A 17,339-nucleotide genomic window follows, 5' to 3' on the forward strand; every position below is an offset into this window, starting at 1 on the left:
TATTCTCAACTGACTGCGCCGCTGACGGCCCTTACTAGAAAAGACGCCAACATCCGGGACTGGCCGCCCGAGGCGCAAGTGGCCTTTCGCCAGGTGAAAGAGGCCTTTAAATCAGCGTCCATTTTGCTAGCCCCGGATCCTGAGAAACCCTTTATTGTGGAGGTGGACGCGTCTGCGTTGGGAGCCGGGGCGGTCCTCTCGCAAGTGAATTCCAAGGGCCGGCGTCAGCCTTGCTCTTTCTTCTCTCGTAGATTCTCCCCGGCGGAATGTAATTATACAGTAGGGGACAGAGAGCTCTTAGCATTGAAATTAGCCCTACAGGAATGGAGACATCTGCTGGAGGGGGCGGAACATCGATTCACAGTGATCACTGACCACAAGAATTTACTGTATCTACAAGAGGCTCAACGGCTCAATCCCCGACAAGCCCGGTGGTCATTGTTTTTCGCCAGATTTCATTTTCAATTAGTTTTTCGAGCGGCTGCTCAGAATACCCCTGCGGATTCCCTCTCCAGAGCATTTGAGGTTCCTGAGGAGACTAAGGAAACCCATTCCATGTTGGATCCGGCCTGCCTCAGCGCGGCCGTGGGGGAGGTGGCTCCTACTAAGGAACTAGTGCCGGCCGCTGAACGAGCGAAGGTAATGCAATGGGGGCATTCGTCCCGATGGGGGGGACATTTTGGGTATCAAAAGACTCTGCGGCTCATTACCAGACAGTATCAATGGCCTCAGATGAGACGGGACATTCTTCAATTTGTCACCACCTGTCCTGTGTGCGCCCGGATCAAACCGGTGATCGGGACCCCCATAGGGAAGCTACAACCACTGTCCATACCGACAGGGCCCTGGACGGAACTTTCCATGGATTTTATCACCGACCTCCCCGGTTCCCGGGGACATACGGTGATTTGGGTGGTAATTGACCGTTTTTCCTGAATGGCCCATTTCGTTCCCTTGCCAGGACTTCCTTCAGCGATCGCATTGGCTCAACTCTTCATTCAACATATTTTTCGACTCCACGGGCTGCCTCTTCGGATTATTAGTGACCGGGGCCCCCAATTCACCTTGCGCTTCTGGAGGGCCTTGTGTACAGCATTGGGGGTGAAGACCCATTTCTCATCAGCATACCATCCCCAAACCAATGGCATGGTCGAGAGGGCGAACCAAACGTTAAAAGGGTTCCTGCGAGCGTTTGTCAACAAACGCCAAGATAACTGGGTCTCCCTACTTCCCTGGGCCGAGTTTGCATATAACCACAGTGTCCACTCGGCCTCGGGAGACTCTCCATTCTTCTTGGTGTATGGACGACATCCTCGACTGCCAGCACCTTTCCCGTCTGGATCTCCGACCCCCATGGTTAATGTGACTCTGGCAGATCTGCAAAGAGTTTGGGAAATGGCCCGAGAACAACTACAGAAGGCAGCCACCAAGTACAAGGTCTTCGCAGATCGGCATCGGAGACCCGCTCCCGACTTGCAACCAGGGCAGAAGGTCTGGTTAAGCACCAAATATCTCCGACTTCGGGTACCCTCGCGGAGATTGGGACCTCGGTATATTGGAACGTTTGCAATCCAATCTCGAATTGGAGCTGTGACTTATCGGTTGCGATTGCCTAGGACCCTGCGGGTGCATAACGCCTTCCATATTTCCCTATTGAAAAGCTTTCAAGGATCTCGATGGCACCCCCAATGGCAGGAGACCGAAGATCTTGAAGCAGATCCCGATCCAGAGTATGAGGTAGAGGATGTTCTGGATTCAAAGAAGTGGCGGGGGAAGTTATATTACCTATTGTCATGGAAGAACTTTGGCCCGGAAGACAACTCCTGGGAGCCCGCGGCAAATGTACATGCTCCGGAGTTCGTCAAAGCCTTCCACGCCCGGTATCCTTCCAAACCCGGGCCCGGGGGAAAGGAGGCATCCGGGAAGGATACTGTCCCGTTTCGGGACCTTACCAGTGTTCCCGCGGCGGGGAGCGATGGTCGGCGCGGGCCACGGGCCCCGGTGTGGCAGAGACAGGCCGCCGACGGGGCCGGCACTTCCGCGGGGCGGCCCAAGGCTGGCGACCCGCGGGAACGAACGCCGGCCCCAGGGAAGGGAGGACGCCGGCCAAGATGGCGGCGGCGTCGTTGTCTCCCCGACCGGAGCTGAGAGGATTGCAAGTCCCGCCCCCTTGCGCCGGATTGGTGCATGGCAGGAGGAACTCCGCCTGCGAGGCGGGTCCTCCAATCCCGGCCATCCTTGCCTGTCAGGGCTACTGGGATTGGCTCTTCTCCAGGGAGAGGATGGACGGGCGGGGGATTTAAACTCCGGAACAAGGAGGGCTCGGGGCTTCCGTTTCGAATGTCAGAAGCCACCGCAGAGACTGTGTTCTTCGTCCTGCTAGCCGTCCTTGCTAGCCACTTCAGGGACTGTGTTCTTCGTCCTGCTAGTCGTCCGTGCTAGCCACTTCAGGAACTGTGTTCTTCGTCCTGCTAGCCGTCCTTGCTAGCCACTTCAGGGATTGTGTTCTTCGTCCTGCTAGCCGTCCTTGCTAGCCACCTCAGAGACTGTGTTCCTTCCGCTAGCCGTCCTTGCTAGTCACCCTCAGAGACTGTGTTCCTCGTCCTGCTAGCCGTCCTTGCTAGCCACTTCAGGGACTGTGTTCTTCGTCCTGCTAGCTGTCCTTGCTAGCCACCTCAGAGACTGTGTTCCTTCCGCTAGCCGTCCTTGCTAGTCACCCTCAGAGACTGTGTTCTTCGTCCTGCTAGCCGTCCTTGCTAGCTACCTTCAGAGACTGTGTTCCATTCGCTAGCCGTCCTTGCTAGCCACCCTCAGAGACTGTGTTCTTCGTCCTGCTAGCCGTCCTTGCTAGCCACCTTCAGAGACTGTGTTCCTTCCGCTAGCCGTCCTTGCTAGCCACCCTCAGAGACTGTGTTCCTTCAGCTAGCCGTCCTTGCTAGCCGCATCCAGAGACTGTGCTTTTGCAGCGCTAGCTGTCCCTGCTAGCCACTCAGTCGGGACTGTGTTGCTGGTGTTCAGCCAGGCCGGCCGTCACCCCGCGGTTCCAGCAGTCCCGCTGGCCGCCTGCAGCTGGGGGCTCAACCTCCGGTGAACGGCGGTCGCCGCGGGTGAAGATCCGGGGTGCGCGGCAGTCCTCTGAGGTCCTTCGGGCCTCAGAGAACCTAAGGGCTCACCACTACCTAGACGAGACAGTAATATAATGTGGACAATTACCTAGTGATGTATCTAAGGGGGGGGGGGGGGAATCCCAACTTCAGGTACAAAATGCTGAGTTTTGAGTTAGAAGTCACCAACCAGGAAATATCAATATCAATTTATAGTTTATATACTGCTGTATCCCTGAACAAGGGTTCTCTATGGTTTACAAGGCAGAAAATACATCATAAAAACATATAAGCTGAGCAATTACAACAATAGATCTTGACATTTTCAGCCCAATGTGCCATAGCTGCTTTATTCAAAATGGGATGGAGAACAATTCAAGATGGGATGGAGAACAAAACTGAGAATATCATTATGCTTCTCTATAAGTCCCTGATATGACCTCACCTTCGGTACTGTGTGCAGTTCTGGTCACCCCATTTCAAAATGATATAGCATGACGGTTAACCTCTTGATTCTATAAAAGGTACTAAAAATTATGAGCCTTGTTTACTAAGCCGCGCTAGAGGTGCGTTAGTGTTTTTAGTGTACACTAAGCATTAACGTGTGCTAACTGTGTAGATGCTTATAATATTTCTATGGACATCTACATGGTTAGTGTGCACTAATTTTTAGCTTGTGCTAAAAACACTAGCACACCTTAGTAAACAGGGCCCTATATGTGCAAATTTGGGCACGTACCCAAATTGCACATGTAATTTAATTGAATAGCAAGCTAATTAGTGCCAATAATTGGCATTTCAAGCAGTTATTGGCACTATTTAGATTTAATTGGCATGTATGAATGTAAATTTAAGTGTGAGATCCATGCCTAACTTTTACATGTGGCCCAAAAAAAGGGGAGTGGAAATGGGAGGGTCACAGGTGTTTCAGGGAGGAGTGGGGGTGTGGATTCCAGTTATGCACAGAATTATAGAATAAGGGGGCAACCTGCGTCAATTTAGGCACAGGCATTTGCAACATATTTTTGTTGGTGCAAATGGACGTGCCTACATTTATGCGTCACCCCTGTACCTAAGCACTATTGTATAAACCACACCGAGCTTTAGGTGTGACTTATAGAATAATGCTTAGGTGGGTTTTTTTTCAGTGCTGATTTTTTAGGCGCCATTTATAGAATCTAACTCTAAGGGCTTAACACCTCTTCTCCATTGCCTTTTCTGGTTCCATATAGCCTTTCCTCTTAGCATTCTATATGTTCTTCTCCCTCCCCTCCCTGATACTGTTACCCTGTAAACTGTTTTTATACCTGTGTGTAGGCCCTAGCGGTATATCAAGTGTGTGCTGCTCTAACCTCCTTGTTCCAGATGCCGTTAAAAAAACAGCACCACCAGGACTTATGGTACCCGATATAAGAAAGAAGGTGGGAAATGACTAGTGTGTGTGTGTGTGTGTGGGGGGGGGGGGGGGGTCCTTGGTGGGAATTGTCCCCTTTAAGTGGGAATTATCCCTGTGGGAATTGTCCTAAGTGGGAATTGTCTTGGGGGGAATTGGTGGGTGGGAACTCTCCGGTGGAACTCACTTGATACCAATTTAGCAACCCCTATTAGCAAATATGAGATAGCAAGTGCTACTGATACTAAGTAGAAATCCTAAATCCCAAGAGGGATAATTTACAGAATAATATTGCATGGGGATGAAAGCTTGCATGGCTATTGTTTTTTCCCACTGTTGGATGAACGTTATACTCTATTATCACTTTCTGATTCCCTTGCTGTACAATGTAGGAAAGGAAATATGAGGTAGAGGCTTGGAAATTTCTATAATAGTTTATGTTTTGGCTCAGAAAGGAGCATCTCATAACCTTTTGTACTTTATTTTCTTTAAATATGAAACTAGTGATAGAAGTGATAAATACGTTGAAATAAATAAATAAACGTCTTTGGGATAGATTAGCAAAGGTCTCTTATCGTCACATCACTTTTTAATACTCTAGGAGAAAACAGAACCAAATGCCTTTCTTTTGAACTGGAGTAAATTAAGGGGGATAATGAGAGAAATGGAAGGAAAGACTTTTACAGACTGCCAGCAGTGTGGTGGTAGGTAAAATGAGGTGAATATTACATTTCACAGGGAAAGAGAGGAAGTGGCTGACAGAGTCAAATTCCAGAAAACGTGGCTTATCCAGAGACTTACAAGCACAGTCTTCGCTTCATTTCTCAAGGGAACTGATTGGAGATGATGCGATTGAAAAGAAATACCAGTACATCATTGTAAATAGATAAATACAAACTGCAGTTCATATGGGGGGCAATTTGCAGATTTTAAAATTTCAGGCAATTAACTCATAAACGAGCATAAGTATGTTTGTGTATGGGGAGACTAAAGAGATGAGGGGTATACTTTTTGGAACTTCCCTTGCACAATTTCTACCACCTCTATACACTCTACTTCTGACCACAGTCATCTCATTTTCACTGAGCAATCAGCATCTCTTTCATAAGAAAGGCTGAAAATACGAAAAAGGCACATCAATTCTATTACCCACACTGAGGTAATCATGCTCTCCCATACTTTTTTCATTATCATTTCTCTACTTAAAAATATCCAGGTGTTCTCAACTCACCTTCAATTAAGGATTATGGGTGTCAAGAAAAGATGTGGATAAGGCAGTGTGGTTGCTCTGTTAGTCCACTTGAATGTACAAAACTAAAAGTTAGTAAATAAAAGCAAGAAAATAAAAGCATAAGAAGCTACGTTTTTACTAGGATAACTTAGTACATTTCTTGACTCGCTTTCAGAAGTTAACTCCATGTTCCTCAGACCAGAACAGAATGAGCAAAAGATGGCAATACTAGAAAATGTAAGTGAATTATAAAGAGCATTGCAATGATAATTTGAATGAAAAAAACTGGGGGAAGGATGAGGTTTATGGCTGATCAGAAGGTGACAGGCACTAGAATATCATGGATTATAATGCATTAGAAAGTTTGGTTCTTTGTTAAATCCTTTCTTGTTAATACCACAAAATCAGAGGGGGTTGATATTCAAAGTGATTTAAATGGCCAGAAAAGGCACCCGGCTGTTTAAATTGCTTGCTGGACGCCAGGCATATTCAGCGGCACTTAATCAGAACACGACCAGTTACCACCTAAGCTGAAAGCAGCTACTTTGTGGGCATTCCCGGGGTAGAGTTGGCACTTAGGATCCCTTTTACTAAGCCATGTAAGCGTCTATGCACGCCCAACGCATGCCAATTTGGAGTTATCGCCCGGCTACCATGTGGCTTGTGCGGTAATTTCATTTTTGGCGTGCGTCCGATACGCACGTCTGAAAAAATAATTTTTATTTTCTGGCGCACATCCGCTACGTGTGCCAAGTGGCATTTGACACGCGTAGGTCCTTATTGCCCTGTTAACGTGTGAGACCTTACCATTAAGTCAATGGCTGACGGTAAGGTCTCGGACCCAAAACGGACGCGTACCAATTTTTATTTTGCCACACTTCCATTTTCAGAAAAAAATTTTAAAAAGGCATTTTTTTTGCTGAAAAATGGATCTGCACGTGCCCAAAACACATGCCTACACTACCTCAGGCCATTTTTCAGCGCACCTTAGTAAAAGGATCCCTTAGGTGGTTAAGTGTCAATATTTGACTCTTAACTCTTAAGTGCAAATATTGCAATTAACCGGCTGTGTTTTAGCCAGCTGCATATGCCCAGATATTCAATTCTGGTACCTGGACATAGCCTGGCTTTGAATATCTGGGAATAAAGCTGGTGGCAATCTGCAAAATGCTGACCACCGCGGGCTGATCAATTTAACTTCAAATGTTTTATGCTCTTGGATTTATTAAAAGTTCCTGTGAATATCCTGACCAGCAAAGTGCTCCCCCACAAAGGTATCACCTCGATCTGCTTTGTGGGACTGATCCATGTGAACGGATTCTTGTTTTTAACATCTGGAAGTAAAGGCTCATTCTGTTCTGATCTGAGGGGGGGGGGGGGGGGGGGTGATGAGGGAGTGTTAACTCTAGAAGGTAGTCAAGAAATTTCGAGGGCATCTTAAACCTGATTTGTTTACAGCAGCTTTTTAATGAATTTAGTGGTTTTATATGACTGCATATATCTATCAATTTCCACAGCAGTCAAACAAACCAAAACAGAGTGGAGAAAGAAGAAAAGTTCCAAGAACTCTAGAAGTCCAATATCTTCAAAACATGAAGGATGTGAATTGTTTTTGCAACTGTTATTGGAGAATAAAACCCATCATGTTTTGAAGATATTGGAATTCTGGAGTTCTTGAAACTTTTCATCTCCCTCCACCCTGTGTTGGTTTGTATATATCTATGTGCAGAGTGAAGGTGCTTTACTGATATAGGGACTTTTTTACTAATCTGTGTTAGGTGCTAACATGTGCCTAACATAGCTTAAAATGACGTACCATGGGACGCTTTCAGGCACTCTGAAAATAAAGAATGATTGAATATTTTGACACCCAACAAACAGGACTTAATAAGGATCTGGGTTTTCTAACCCATTATAAACCATAAAGCTGTATTTCTCTGTTTATTTCTCTGTTTATTACCCTCCTCTCACCTACCAACACCCATCCTGTTAGAATATCAATGAAATGCTTTGATGTCCCCATGCATACCCCCACCCTCCCACTCTGTCAGACTGTCAAAGTAATGCTTTGATGTTTCTCTTATAAATACTATCTGCTACCACATTTGCTTATTTCCGATCTGAGGAAGAAGGGCAACCTTCGAAAGCTAATCAAGAAATGTATTAAGTTATGTCCAATAAAAAAAGGTATCATCTTATTTGCTTTTCCATGTTTTATTTTGTTTGATTTCTATTGATAGGCACTCTGAGGTAACTGCCAAATCTGCACCCGCTAACCGCATGCTAAAAATGTTTTTACATTTTTTTTGAGTTGGCAAGTCAGGGGGGGGTGAAGAGTGAGTCAAGGTAGTCTCCTGAAATATGAAACAGAGCTATCATGCACAGTTTAAAGACTGACCTTCACTAAGAATAGGTTAACTTCAGAGAGCAATTTTGGGCCTTTACTTTAAATGCTGTAGAACCATATGGACTGAATCAGGAAATTGAATGGCTCACATTAATCTGACCTGATGTTTATTAGTAATCAGCTGTGTCTGTCCTTGAGTTTTGATTGGTGCTCTACATACCACGTGAACATTTGAATGGGCTATATAGCCTCCTTTCAAAGAAATCACGGCAGCCATTTTTTGAAACCGTCGTCTGGATGAAACCTATGGTTTGTGAAGGTCAGTCTTTAAACTGTGCATGATAGCTCTGTCAGTATTTATGAGCTAATCTCATATTATTGTTTTATATTTCAGGAGACTACCTTGACACAGCTTGCTAGCGAAACATGGATCTATGTCGGTGACATTTGGTCTCCATTTTGCATTGCTGCTTATAGCTAAAAAGCTAAGTACTCATCTTTAATTTAAGAGACACTACGTTACATCCTATGAATGTGGACCGTAAAGAATGATAAGGATATTTTTGAAAATATAATTGACTCTTTAAAAAAATGTTTTTGGTTAAGTAAAGTTGATAAAAAAATATTTTAAAAAATGGATCAATGAAGATTGTGGTACCGCCCCTAGTTATATCCCTGGCTCATTTAGCCAATAGAGGAGGCGGGAACACCTGTCTGACAGATTCTATCATGACTCCACTGACCTTTTGAGTAGAAATTTGAGAAATTGTTGGGAAGTAGAGCATTTTTGAGTGTGAGATAAAAACCCACATAAGAGCTCATTATGGCCACTTTTTATACACTTAGTAAAAGTGCCCCATAGAGTTTATCTCTCTTTGTGACTAATTTCAGATGGAGTATTATTTTTGTATATGTGGGTGTGTTGTATATTGAGTCCTGTTATTTGCTGATATTTTTAAAAGTATGTTTTACTGTTACCCGCAAAGTACGTAGGATAGTGCAGGCTATACATTTTAAAATAAATAAAATTAAGATAGCTCATGAAATTCTTTCCAACTCCTCTGTGTGATAAAAGGGGGCTGATGAATACAAGAAACTCTATGTTGCTCCTGGGGGCCACCGGTATCACTGAAGACCTGCAAGGAATTAATGCAGAGTACGGCTCAAAGGCAAACTGATTGGAAGTGCTGTTGTCAACGGATGACACTGCAGATTCAAGACTTCCTCAGTGCTATGGTACCAGAGACAAAAAATATATCTACTATATCTTAATGTACACTGCTTCAATAACTTTAAGGTTGGTTAGCAGTAGAAAATACTACTACTACAACTATTTAACATTTCTAAAGCTCTACTAGGGTTACGCAACGCTGTATAGTTAACAAAGAAGGACAGTCCCTGCTCAAAGGAGCTTACAATCTAATGGACAACATGTGAAATCAGCTTACAATCTAATGGACAGTTTGTGCGGACAGACAAATTGGGGCAGTATAGATTCCTGGGTAGAGTTGAAATGGTTAGGTGCCAAAGGTGACTTTGATGAGATCAAGTGCATTTTCTTAGAAGGAATGTTTCAACAGAGAAGTGTGACTAACAGTTTCCTGTACATTTTGCTCCATGTGGCCTTTTCAATAGTTGCTGGGCACTTCTTTGTTGGTGGTCTCACTATCCTTTGTGGGATTCATGGCCTGCAGTAAGACTTCTAGCAGCTCTGTGAACCATTCGAAGAAAGAGATGTATGTCCTGAACCAAGAGCACTATGTCCTATCTTGGAAGATGCCCATGGCCTGGAGTTTGGCTTTCACTACCTCCCATGTATAGTCTCCTGCAAAGCCACACAGAACAAGGAATGTATATCCTGAGCCAATGGCACAAGTTTCCTGTCTTGGGGTGTGACCTGTGATGCAGCTCCAGAGCTACATGGATGGGAACCTAGAAGAACACTTGTCAAGCTGTCTGGGTGGTTTGAGGGCCCAATACTGAAGCTGGTCCTGTGCTGGGATCCAAACTCATTTTAAAGATACTTTACTATGCAGTTCGTCTGTAGTGTGTCCAAATCAAAAAGGGGCATGTCAGAGCATGTTGGGGTGGGATTTAGGTGTCCCCACAACTTGGATGTTTTTCTGCCATAATGGAACAAAGCAAAAATGTCCAGGGCTAAAAGTTGAATGTTTTGGTCTGGACATTTTTCAGTCATGAATAAGTCATAAAAAGGTGCCCTGAATGATGAGATGACCACTGGAGGGATTAAGGCATGGCTCCCCCTTACTCACCCAGTGGTCTTGACCCCTCTCCCACCCCTCAAAGATTATTGATGTTAATTGGAACTCATTAACATTTGCACACACATCTGGCTGTACGCTATTCTAGAAGGCAGGGCACCTAACTCCCATAGCACATATCCAAAAAGGGGCATTCTGAAAAGTTACATGCGTACTTATACAATACTAGATCAGCAAGCTCAAATTGGGAGCCAGCATTTACATCAGGTTTCAGCAGGTGTAAGTCTGGCACCTAAAGTTAGGCACGCACCCTTGAATAGCGCTTAGTTCTGATTATTTTCTGTGCTCATATTTGAGCGCTATTTATAGAATTCCCCTTGTGTGTGTAAATGATAATAATCCCACTATGCAGTGTTTTGTAAGTACATGTATGTCTTTGATAGTGCATATTTTGCAGGTGGGCCTGCAAGTGGGCAGAGTCTGAGTGGAGCATGGGCAGGGCATATACTTCTATGCATAACTTATAAGTGTATGGCCTGCCCATACACTTATAAATTATGCATATAAGTGTATGGGCAGGGCATACACTTATAAGTGTATGCCCTATAAGTTACGCATATATCTTCCACATCTAGGTGTGAGCATGGATCCCAGCTATATGGCTGGTACAAATGCTTGTGCCTCAACACCTACTTTCTCTCATAGAATAGACTCCCCTTTATAGAATTGCTCTCTATGGGTTGAAAATCACTGCCGTGTCGTGTCTTCTGTGCCATAGTATTGGTGGTATTTGATACCATGAGCTGTGTTGAATCTTCTGTGTCACCGTATTGGTGGTATTTGATACCATGGGCCATGTTAAGTCTTCTGTGTCACCATATTGGTGGTATTTGATACCATGGGCCATGTTGCGTCTTCTGTATCACCGTATTGGTGGTATTTGATACCATGGGCCATGTTGAGTCTTCTGTGCCATGGGTGGTATTTGATACCATGGGTTGTGGGGAGTATTATGTGCCACGGTATTGGTGGTATTTGATACCATGGGCCATGTTGAGTCTTCTGTGCCATTATATTGGTGGTATTTGAAACACTGGGCCATGTTGAGACTTTTGTGCCATGGACTCTTTTATGCCATAGACAGCATGTTAAGCGGCAAATAAAGACTGAATAGTGTGACAAAATATTTTCCATCATCTGTTGCTTTTCCTTGCTTCTCATCCACATTTCATTATTGTGGGGACTATATCCTTCTGCTCGCTTGAAAATCAGTGCTACCCAGTTAGGCCATAATTTCTGGGAGCCATCTCTTTTTAGCCTTGCTAAATTTGCCTGAGTTGCAAATATTGGTCAGGGAAAATGTTTAAAAGTAGAGGTTTTATCAGCCCCTCACTGTTTAGGACTCTTGGGTTTTTCTTTACTGATTTCACCATTTATCACTCTGACTTGCTATTGTATTTTTATTGAGCTTTAAATCTAACAGTGCCTCAAAGCATTCTGCTTTCCCCCCCCCCCCCCCCCCTATTTTCACAAATGACTGTTCTTTGTTTCCCAGTATAAAACATGCTTGCAAAAATATATGAACCTATGATCATTTGCTGTTAAAGTTAAACTTTCAGGTTTCCAGGGGAACTTTCATCACACATTGAGTACTAAATAAGTTTAAATTGCAATAAAAGCATACTTCTCATTTTGGTTCAAAAGTCACACATTCTGGATTGTTCTATTACCAATAACTGAAAAGCTATAGTTCATGAGCCAGGTTTTCTCCTAACACAAACAGCAATTAACATTCAGCTGTCAAAATCCGTCTGTAAGCTTATTTATTTTTAACTAAAAAATAATGTCAGCTCACTACATTTACTGCTATGAACGTGCCTCGCGTTCTGATATATCTTGTAAGTCCTGACTAGCACTAGAGGCAGATTTGGCATTAAATAATAGCTTGTAAGCACTGTAACCGCCATTATTAGAGCTGCCAAATTTTCTGCATTTGGTGAGAGACTCCTTTTTTTTTGTAAGTCATGACCTACATTCCTGCTCAGTGGCCAAGCCAGTGGTAAGATGTGGGCATAAAGAGCAATGCATCAGGTGACAGTGTGGGCCACTGCTCTTTCCCTCCCCTGTAAGAGACATGTCCCATATTATAGCTCCTGTCACTAGCAAGGAGGTTTGGAATGTATGCCACTTTCTTTCTAGCTCAATGTCTTCTAGAAAACCAGGAGTGTACTGTATTAACATTAAAAACCAAATCCAAAATAATTATAAGGCAAATCTAAAACTTGTGAAATAATGTGCTCAGAAAATCATCTCATGCCCAGTGTAAAAACATGAGGCGGCAACCATTTTTTCTATCATCGCACCCCAATACTAAGGGCATAGGCGGTCGGTGGCCCAACTGTTTGGGGAGGCTAAAGGGGGCGGGTTAGGGGTGGGGCCAGGGGTGGAGCTTAAATCCATAATTGTCTGATAACACACAGAAAAAATAAATAAAAATAAGTCACAATTAATAATTTATTAAATTTAGATATTAGATATGTATCATATGCCAAAGAATAAAGTGGTTGCTCAAAGCATATGCTAACCACAATCGCTCAACTGCAAAACACTATGCCCAACTTTGTGCAAAAACACACTCAGAACCTTACTGTACCATAAATATTACACTGGGCAGAACCTAATAAACCAATATACCACCCAAACCGACATCACAGACTGTCAACAATATGAAACAAGGGATCATAATATCACAATTCTCATGTAGAGCCACAAAACATCCTAATTCATGTGGGCTAAAATGCCATAAATAAGTAAATAAATATACATATTTAATGTTCAGCACCTGATTCTCAAAGTGAACATATTGCAAACACTATAATGAAAATTAAATGATTTTTTTTCTACCTTTGTTGTCTGGTGACTTTGTTTTTCTGATCATGCTGGCCCAGTATCCGATTCTGCTGCTATCTGTCCTCTTAACTCCATTTCCAGGGCTTCCTTTCCATTTATTTCTTTCCTTTCCTCCTTTCTTCTTCATTTCTGGTCCTCAGTTTCTGCGTATTTTCTTCATCCATGTGCAGTTTTTCTCCTCTCTTCCTTTTCCCTCATCTCATCTCCTTCCTCACTCTTCCCTCCCCTCCATCCATGTCCAGCATTTCTTCTCTCTTCTCTTCCCTCCTCTCCCCTGCCCTCCATCCACCCATGTCCAGCAGTGACCCTCCTCTCCCCTGCATGCACCCATGCCTAGTGACCCTCCTTTCCCCTGCCCTCCATCCACCCACCCATACCCAGGACCCTTCTCTCCCCCTCCATTCACAAATGCCCAGAGACTCCCTTCTCTCTTCTGCCACCCCCTCCCGAGTTGTTCGCGAATTCTCCCTCCCCCCCTTCTCTCTGGATCCGGTCCCTCACATCAACCTGACTCTTCGAATTCTTCGGGGCCCGCTGCCAGGCTGACTCTCCCCCGCTGGCGCTGCCGGTTCGCGCTTCAAAATGGCCGCCAAAGTCTCGCGAGGCCACCTCTGTAAGTCTCGGCGGCCATTTTTAAAGCGCAAATCGGCAGCGCTAGCGGGGGAGAGTCAGCCTGGCAGCGGGCCCCGAAGAATTCAAAGAGTCAGGTTGGTGTGAGGGACCGGATCCGGAGGGAAGGGGGGAGGGAGGAGAGCCGGCTCCCAGCACACACTGCGGCAGCGGCGTTAAAACAGGTAAAGACGCGCCGGAAGCTCAGCTGAGGGCGGGAAGGATTAGAGCTGCTTGGCTGCAGCAGTGCCAGGCAGCCCTGCATTTGGGAGATGGGGGGGGGGGGGGGAGTTGCAGCAAGGGGAGGAAGGTTACGGTTGGGCTGGGGAGGCTTAGCCTCCCCAAGCCTCTTATACGGGGCGCCTATGACTAAGGGGGCCTTTTTACTAAGCTGCGGTAAGCACTATCGTGTGCTCACTCAGGTTAAAAACCACTACCAGAGGCATCCTGTGGTAGTTTTGGCATCTGTGCATGCTGGGGTATGTTTGGGGACAGAGGGTAAGTGTGCCCAGCACTAATCGGTTACCACAGCTACATCACTGTGTGCTAACCAATTACCACATGAGTCTATACCGCTTAAAAAATTGGTGTAGTTAAGGGCTCATACGCTAATGGCGATTTGCTGATCGGAAAATTAGTGCGACACCATTATTGTAAAAATGGGAAATGCGACCATTTTACAGCTGCACTAAAAGTGGCCTCAGCATGCAGGAAACCCACGCACTAGTTATAGTGCAGGCCACTTTTTAGCACAGCTTACGAAAAGGGCCCTTCAATTCTCAATGTCATTAAATGCTATCAGATGAAAATAATAGTAACAATATTACTTATCCTCAATATACACTTTCTTCCCTTGTTGTCTTCTTATGTGCCTGTGTGCTTGATGACTTTCACTATTAATTGACAGCCTTTCCTTTCCTTTATCTAAATAAATCCATATAGGTTCAAGGTTCACTTTATTTGATTGTTCACTCAAGAAAAGCCAACAAAGTGAGTACAATAAGACAAAATTGCACAATTTACAGAAAAATACAGATAGAAGACAACGTTCAAGTGCTGCGTTTCCAGGCCTTTAGCATATAATCCCATTTATACGGCATAATATGATGGAAAAGCTAAGTCTAAGAATTAAGGGCACCTTTTACCAAGCAGCGGCAAAAGGGGGACTGCGCTGGCATTGGCGCATGTTTTTCACGCGTGCCAAGGCCCCCTTTTACCGCAGCAGGTAAAAGGGAAGTCTCTCTTTCCTGCAGGAAATGGCCGTGTGGCAAGTAAAGCACTTGCTGTGCAGCCATTTCGGGAGGGAGCCCTTACCGCCACCCATTGAGGTGGCGGTAAGGGCTCCTGCTCTAACCCGGCAGCAAGCAACACTGCCTATTACCGCTGGGTACACTCCGGCGCTACAAAAACAAATATATTTTTGTAGCACTGGATATGATGGTGCACTAGGGGTGGGAAGTACCACCAGACTGCTGCGGCAGCCCGGCGGTACTTCCTGTTTAGCGAGCTGTAAGCCCGTCTAAATGCTGTCTGAAATAGGTGGGTTTTAAGGATCTTTTTAAAATTAGGCAGAAAAAGTTCTGTAAGGATGGGTAATGGAATCTGATTCCAAAGTGTGGGCCCAACAACATTAAACATACTGCACAGTCTGTCCCAAAAGATGTCCAGAAAGGCTTGATGAAAAGACGGAGTAACCTGCTGGTTCTGATAAGCAGAGCGAAGCATCTGCAAGGCAATCAAGTAATGAGACAGAAATTGAAGAATTGAGGAGAACCTGTATGGTGGATTTTATGGATCAGAACTAGGACTTTATAAATTTTACGGTAATTCCAAACATAAATTCATGTTTTACTGAAGAGCTTCTTCAAGGAATGTCCAGACGAATCATTATAAATCCATCACAAAGTGGGGATCTTATCAATGTTTCTCTGAGTGGTTCCAAGGCAGTCAGAGAAACTATTCAGTGACACTAACTGCTTAATGCTGCTGAATATCCCCCTCATTGGCACTTATCCAGGTAGAAACCACTTCTACTCATAAAAACGTCTTTGAATATCAGCTCCTTCGCTTACTACCTGATTCTTGGACGGAGTTTACAATATACAGATCTTAATGCAGACCACCATTAAAACCAGCATGGTAATATGAATGACTATACACATTTTAATATATCAAGAGATGCTAAAAGTGAAAAAAATTGGGAAGGAATCTGATTACTTGCCTTTCTAAATCTCACTTCAAAGAAAGTTACAAACAGATATGCAAGTTATTTCCCTGTCTAAGGTGGAATTACAATCTAAGTTGTACTTGAGGCAATAGAGGGTGAAGTGACTTGACTAAGGTTTTCAGCCAGCTACTCTAACCACTAGGCTGCTCCAAGTAGCCTCACAAAACTTTGATTGCCAAGGATGAATTAGAATCTTCTTAGCAACAAAATCTTTCAGCTGTTCTAAAACTGCCTTCTCCACTAACATATACATAAATGCCAAGTTTGAGACTGATCGGGGATGTAGTGGCAAATGGGAAGATACCAGAATTCTGGAAGCATTGGATCCAGCACTGAGGAAGTAGGATATGTTTGGAGAAGGTTGGAGAGAGAGTGGTGTGCTTTGAATATTGCTCTGCGGGTTCCTGTAGTGGATAAAGTCAGAACAGAGAGGAGAGACTGGGCCCAAAAGAAGAGAAAGCCAGTCTGCAGCCTGCCTGAACAGGATTACATCCTGGGCCAGGCACAAGAAAGGCCACAGCTTCAGGAGAGAAAGGTAGAAACTTTCAAACTGTGCTTACAGTTTATTATTAGTGGCATATTTAACTATATAAAAGAAACTGATAAATGTATTAAAAATCATATCCAGCAATATGGATGGCTCTAATTTTTCTTTGTACTATCTACCCAATGAACATTCTGTTTTTAAAAATCTGGCCAAGAAGTGACTGGGCATAGTTTTCTTTAGGTGAGTCTTTCTCAGAAAATTAAAAATTCTTCCAAGTGAAAAAATCTTCCCCCAGTACCCTACTTGGGGGGGGGGGGGGGGGGAGGGAATTAATATTTGATATAAAGGTTACATTCTTAGACAAAAGATGAAAAACACAGAAGATCTATAGAGTGCATAAGACATTTTTTTCCATGATGCAATAAACCTAGCCTGTTGGACTAATTGTCTTTTACTAAAGCTTAGCTCGAGTTATCTGCAGCAGGGCCCATAGGAATAAAATTGATCCTGCTGCAGATAACTGGAGCTAAACTTTAGTAAAAGATCATTAGATTTAAATGTTACCTAAGTAAGCCAAAATAGCCACCAGGTGGCAGTATAATCCAAAATGTACAAAAGATGGCTAAGTTTATGTAGCCAGCCTACTGCTGCTTGTGCTAACTGGTGACCCACAGCTGCTTGGACTCAGGGAAGACAGGACATGTTGAATGAGAAGATCACACTGTACTGAGACCACAGGAATCATCTGCAAAATAAAATTTTATAGAAATGCCAATACTCTTATAGCTCAGATGTCTGTTCTTCACATC

This window comes from Microcaecilia unicolor, chromosome 2, assembly GCF_901765095.1.
Source record: "Microcaecilia unicolor chromosome 2, aMicUni1.1, whole genome shotgun sequence".
Lineage (NCBI taxonomy): Eukaryota > Metazoa > Chordata > Amphibia > Gymnophiona > Siphonopidae > Microcaecilia > Microcaecilia unicolor.